We start from the raw sequence: 6,718 nt of genomic DNA, 5'->3' as shown, positions 1-6,718 counted from the left end.
TGACGCCCTCGTCGGAAGCCGCCCCGCCTCTCCTCCTCCTTCCCCGGCTGGGCGTTGACACGCTGGGCGAGGCCGCGTGGCGAGCCTTCTCAGTCTGGCCCCCGAAGGACTGTGAGGGATTCCCGCCCCCCGACCCCACCTCTTCCCCCCACCCCGGGCTTCACACGAGCAGTCAGCTTCAGGGATGCTCCGCCATGGAAACTGTGGCACACACAGTAGCAAGGTTTCGATAAAGCTGTTGCCTTGATGTGAATTTAAATGAACTCTGTGTGAGTTTTATGTGTTCTAGGCCTAGCTGGAAGGGCTAAAGCACCAGTCCCTCCTTAGCTGATATATTTCAGTAACGTGAACGTGGAAGGCCCCGGGGTCCCCACCACCATTGTGGGGAGTACCCATGGTGGGTGGGGCTGGCCTCCTCAAATAATTTCTTATAATCCTATTAAAGTCTGGTCACTAAGACTTTTCACAGTCAGTCTGGTCTTTAAGACTTCAGTCAGAAATCATGTAGGGCAAGATTTTGAATTGCCAGCTGCACTTTAAAGCACTTTCTGGCCAAGGCCAGGCAAAGAACACCCAGGATTCCTCCAGGGAGAACGAGTCGTCTGTGAATTCTCACCCTGAATTAAGCATTAAAAGTGACCACTGAGCAGGGCACTCCCATATAGCAAAAAGTTTCCAGGGAAGCCATAGAAAAAAGCGAAAAAGATCTGTTTTACCCCTTTCCGCCAAAAGAATCAAGGTTCCGCTCTGTGCTCACTAGCCTGGTTTCTGCATTCTCAAAACAAAACTCAAAGAGTAACTGTAATAATGTGTTCCGAACTTTTTCAGGGAATGAGCTTCTCCCAGCTTTTCTTCCCTTCTGAATTTTGGACATTTGCTCTTCTTTCCCCACTCCGATAGAGTCCCCTCCCCACCCAGGCTCCCGGCCCATTTTCTCTCTGGGGTGGCAGTGGGCTACTGACCTTGGTGCCCGCCCATGGCAAATGCACCTCTGCCCCGACAGACCCAGCTTCAGAAAGCCCGCTGTCAAACAGTGTCCTGCCTCCTTATTAAGAAAATTTGCACTGAGCAGCTGCAGGGTTCCAGGCACCGTGCTAGTTCCAGATGCACAAAGAGCTCTGTGCCTGCAACCACTGGCAGGCTAGCTTCTCAGGCCCTGAAAGTGATGGGGCTTACTATTTCCCCCAAACTCAGACTCGGACATGGTGGCAGTGTGTTACCGTCCCAGAGACATTTGTTTGCTTTTTAAGACTTACGATGTTGTTGACCAGTGGCTTAAAAAGTTTGCAGTGAGAATCTGACTGCAGACAATACCAACAATGCAAGCAGAAGCCACAGAAGGAAATGGTCAGGCAGGCAGCCCCCAGCTCTGTGAGCCACACTGTCAAATAAAAATGGTAATTACAACGAGATTAGCTAAGAAGCCAACAACAAAAAACGAGAATTATCTAAGACCATTTCAAATATACCACTATCCTTCGTGATGAGCTATACAACCTATGCATTGCTTGGACGTATTAGCTAATAAATACATGAAGATGCTGCTAATATTATTTAAAATTAAAGTTACTTTTGTATTTCCTTTTATACGCTTATAACATACCTCACGTTAGTACTGTAGTACCTGTACATCATTAATTAATTAACAAATATACGTACATGGATTCTGTGCACAGAATTTTTTATTGATCATGGTACAAAATCAAAAGGTGTTAGGAGAGCACAGGTTCAGACCATGGGGAGCCTATTTGTTCACAAACTTGATGAAAATTATTTCTCCTGACACTGCCCTGGACCTATGCTTACTGGTCCTTCCAAATATGCAACAGAATACCTCTGGCAACCTAAAAAAATTAAAAATAGCTTTTGAAGGATCAAAGTCCAATTCTAAACAGTGGCAAGCAGAACTGTGTGTTAGCTTCTCTGTAACTTAAATTTAAATGACCTGATAAGCTACCCCCTACTTACTAGAACCAGATCCTTTTTCACTCAAACCAGGAACAGCCTTAACTGAACCCACTGGCCTGTCACTTGGTATCAGACTAAAACAGAAGTCCGTGGTGCTTGCTTCAGCAGCACATACACTAAGATTATAACAATACAGAAAAGGTTGGCATGGTCCCTGCACAAGGATAACACACAAATTCATGAAGCTTTCCATATTTCAAAAACAAAAACCAGAAGTTCATGTATTTAGCAAAGCTTCTCTAAATATTTATGGATAAAACTAAATAACCCCATTCAACACTTTACATAACGTGAGAGGTTTAAATTATAATACTATCTACAGCTAAATTATACAAGACACCAAACCAAATCAGATCAACCTCAGGGACCAGGTTTTAGTATGATATAGTCGAGGATGTAAACTGGTAACGTTTGCCCTAATATTTACAGACTAAAATTCACTCTTCCATGGTAACAGCACAGACCTTAGAGTCTGGGTCAAATATTTAACTAAGAGTTCCAACAGAGTTCCAACAGCCTTTATCGAAAAATCTGACCTTCCCCTAGGCACTCTGATAACGGGCATCTATTTAGGCTAAAATATACATTAGTTTCCTAGATTTACAAAACAGAATGCCTACTGCAAAACCCATTATTTGGAATCTACAACATGCAACTATTAAGAATAAAAGCATTTCAGATATTTGGCTTACCAAAGGTTTAAAAGAAGTAAAGAAACTATTTTACTTTTGTACCCAATCTTACAGCCAAGGAACCTTTCCTTATATCATTCCATAATTCTTCCTAATATTACATAAGAAGGAATAATTTAATGGCACTAAAGTTCACAGAACACATTTTGGCAAATGCTGCTCCAGATCAAATTGCTTGCTTCTTTTACTTGAACATATAACCTGTTATGTTTTCCTCCTGTTCTTCTTTTTTTTAACTTTTTATATTGAGGTTCATACAATAAAATGCAAAAATTTTAGAGTATAGCTGGATGAATTTTTACATTTATATACACTCATGTAACCATCACACAGACCAAGATAGCAAATATTTTCAATAATCATTCCCCGTTCACCTATTTTGCCCATTCCCCCATCCCCCCCACTATAACAACCACCAATCTGTTCTGTGTTTTTATGAGTCTATTTCAGTACTGTTTGTTTCTTCATCTGTTTTGTTTTTTAGATGCCACATATAAGTGAAATCATATAGTATTTCTCTTTCTCTGATTTATTTCACTTAGCATAATACCATCTAGGTCTATCCATGCTACCACTAGTGGCAAGATTTCATTCTTTTTTATGGCTGAGAAACATTCCATTGTATATATGTACATCTTTTTAATCCATCTATCCATAGACATCAGTGTGTTTCCATTTTTTGGCTATTGTAAGTAATGCTACAAGAAACACAGGAGTGCATAAGTGGGGTAAATTGCAGAATTTCCAGAATCTCTCACCTAGCCTTAGTCCATTTACATGTCAGTAGCTGTTTCGCACTGCAGCCTCCCACAGCCTCCAGGGCAAGGGGGGAGAGATGATGGCCTCTCCATTCCTCGTACATTATTGGTCTGGCATCTGCCAGTCACCAAGGACGCACCAATGGGCCTCCTCCCAGAAGGGCAGGTGGGAAGTAGAGAGCACACTAGGATGGCAGAGCCTGAGTGGTGGCCAGAGGAGACAGACGGGGCCAGGCCTAGCTAGCAAATTCGAGCAAGCTGTGAGCAATAAAATGATTTCTCCCAATTTATCCTTCCCCTTGATTTATTTCAGTTTCACTGGTTTCACTGGGGGATTCGCCCCAGGCCAGGAACACCTTCCCCTTGGAGCTACAACCGGCATGAGTCAGTAGGATCCAGTGAACCTGAAATCTGCCCTCACGGGTGTGCTGTTTGGGCAGGCTGCCCCTAGAGATGGTGGGAAAATACCCTTGGATCCCCCGTGGGTGGTGGAGATCCACCCAATAACCACCCGCCCTGTGGGTGGCAGGGTTTCACCTGGGGATTCCCCAGTGGGGCCTTGATCTCCGGTAAAGTGCCTCCTACAGGAGTGGGCTCCTCCCCAGAATTGGGGAAGGGTGGGGATACCAGAGGCAGCAGAGTTGGTCCTCTGCAAAATAGGGGACCCCTTAGGGGGACTGAGGAGCCGCAAGGCAGTAGGAATGGTGGGGTGGCTGTTTCTTGAGGCACTGGAAAAGCTTATGAAGGAGAGAGAGGCACTTCAGCGTTGATTCGAAGAACAGGGAGAGGTTGTGGGATGCTTTGAAAAAGGAACAAAAGCTATTGAGAACTGAGATCACGCTGCTGAGAGACATACTACAGGCAAGGGAGGAGGCAGCAGAGAAATGCAAGCTGCAAGAGGTGTGGGGGAGACACAGGAAGGAGTGGGGTTGTGAATAGGGGAATCTGATGTGCCTGATGTTATGCTCACCTCTGATTCTCTTACAGGTAACTGTGGTATTACTGCAAGAGGTTTTGGGTCTCGTAGGCTACTGGAGAGTGTTTGTCTCACACTTGGAACAAATTCAGAAGCCCTTGTGCCCCTTGGCATGTAAGGGTATCAAGTGGGGTGGGATAAAACGTGTACAGTCACCTCCACCTTTGCAAAATGGACAGCCTAGATGTCCATGTGACTAGGGCCTCTGGCAGCCACTTGCAGGCCATTTGCCTTGCCATCCCCAGGGAAGGATGGAGCAGATGAACTGGTCCAGGGCAGAGAGCACTGTGGGCTGTGGTTCATCAGGAGGCCTGCCTCTGCCTGGCAGGAGCTCATTATGTGACTGAGACTACATGGCCCTGGACATCTCGACACATGGACCAGTGATGGCTGGCCCTGCTGGCACCTGGAAACAAGGCCTGGAAGTTGGCCTCCTGCGTGTTCCTGGAGTAACTGCCCAGCAGCCACCAGAGGTCAGGGTAGTGCGTCCAAAGCTAGAAGGTGAAAGCACCTTGTGGGGGAGTTTGTCTCATTACTGTGGCCAGTGCCTTCAGCAGTGCTGCATCCACCCCATTCCTGCCACTGTCCCAGCACAGGACCCTGTCTGCACACATCCCACCTGCACCGTCCCGGCACAGGACCACTCTCTTGCATGCATCTTACCTGATGGACAGGATTTGCCTAAGCTGGTGTCATTAACACATGTATCTTACAGCCCTTAAGGTCATTCTCTTCTACAGTCCTTGCAGCCTGGGCCCACCTCCTAGCCACAGCACTGCTTGCTGAGTGTGCACGGAGCTCCCTACCGGTTCAGCTGCAGGCTTCCTGTGGATGGACAAGCTGTGGTCTTAATCTGAGTAGGACATTAAACCCAGCTGGATCCTCAGGATTGAGGATTGTCATGATTTTATTGCTATCTGTATCATAATTTCTGTTATTAGTCTGGTTATAGTGCTCTAGCTTTCTCGCACAGGGGCCATTGCAGAAGATTGGAGGCATGTAGATTGTGAGGTGAGAATTCCAGAGGGTGGATTATGGGGTAAATTGCAGAATTTCCAGAATCTCCCCACTAGCCTTAGTCTATTTACATATCAGTAGCTGTTTCGCACTGCAGCCTCCCACAGCCTCCAGGGCAAGGGGTGGAGAGATGATGGCCTCTCTGTTCCTGGTACATAATTGGTCTGGCATCTGCCAGTCACCAAGGACCCACCACTGGAGCTCCTCCTGGAAGGGGTGGGCTGGCTGCTGTGAGAGAGCATTAGCGGTGGCAGGAGTGGGGGAGACAGCTGGGGGCCAGGCTTAGGTAGTGAATTTGAGCAAGCTACGGGCAATAAAAACAGTTTCTCCCAATCTACCCTTTCCCTTGACTTATTCTGGTTTCACTGCTTTCTTAAGGGATTTGCCCCAGGCTAGGGAACACCCTTCCCCCCCAGAGCTACAATATGTATCTTTTTAAATTAACAGTTTTTATTTCTTTGGGTAAATTCCCAGAAGTGGGCCTGCTGGGTTTTATGGTATTTCTATTTTGAGTTTTTGGAGAAACCTCCATACTGTTTTCCACAGCGGCTACACCGATTGACAATCCCGTCAGCAGTGCACAAGGGTTCCCTTTGGTCCACATCCTCACTAACACTCTTTATTTCTTGTCTTGTTGTTTGTTTGCCTTTTGTTTTGACTTCCAGAACCTTAATACTATGTTTATTTTAAACTCTCAATGAGTCATTTATTTGAGGTGCCTAGTACATATGTCTCTTTATTCATTCTGATATTTATGTATTTTCTGTGTGCAAAATTAAGGCATACTTATTGTAGAAAAGTTGAAAATTTAAGAAAACATAGAGAAGAAAATATAAATCTTCCATAATTTTAGCACTCAGAGATAATCACTGTTAAAATGTTGTTATATTTATTTCCAATCTTGTTTTTATACTATCCATATGTTTTTAAAAATTGGAATTGTTTTTATATAAATTTGTAGGCTCCTTTTTCTATTGAATATTTCCCCCTGCAACTAAATATATCTTCAAACTGTGATCTCCACTAGCTACAGAACAGTCTATAATATGTATATACCTTCATTTATTTAATTATTGTTAGACGTTTAATTTTTTCAATTTTAACTATTATAAACCATAATGCAATAGGTATACATTTTTTAAAAGTCATGGTGTACCTGTCAAATTGCTTTCCAGAAATCTGCCAGTCTCCACCCCTACCAGCAATGGATGAGATTGCCTATCCCAACACACCTTGGCCAGTATTGAATAATTAGAGAGTTTTCTTTTTAATTTACCTATTTGGCAGGTAAAAACACAGCATCTCAT

General features: G+C 44.5%; 1 non-coding gene across 1 annotated transcript; it reads left to right on the top strand.

Moving 5' to 3' along the window:
- The first annotated feature begins 2,060 nt into the window (after window positions 1-2,060).
- Window positions 2,061-2,167, top strand: LOC118924933 (U6 spliceosomal RNA). The gene has a single exon (XR_005029792.2). It is a non-coding gene; the product is annotated as a U6 spliceosomal RNA (small nuclear RNA).
- Window positions 2,168-6,718: the final 4,551 nt, after the last annotated feature.

Source organism: Manis pentadactyla, chromosome 2, assembly GCF_030020395.1.
Source record: "Manis pentadactyla isolate mManPen7 chromosome 2, mManPen7.hap1, whole genome shotgun sequence".
In the NCBI taxonomy this organism is placed as follows: domain Eukaryota; kingdom Metazoa; phylum Chordata; class Mammalia; order Pholidota; family Manidae; genus Manis; species Manis pentadactyla.
Note: the sequence above shows the minus strand (reverse complement) of the source record. Positions and strands in the feature narration are given on the sequence as shown.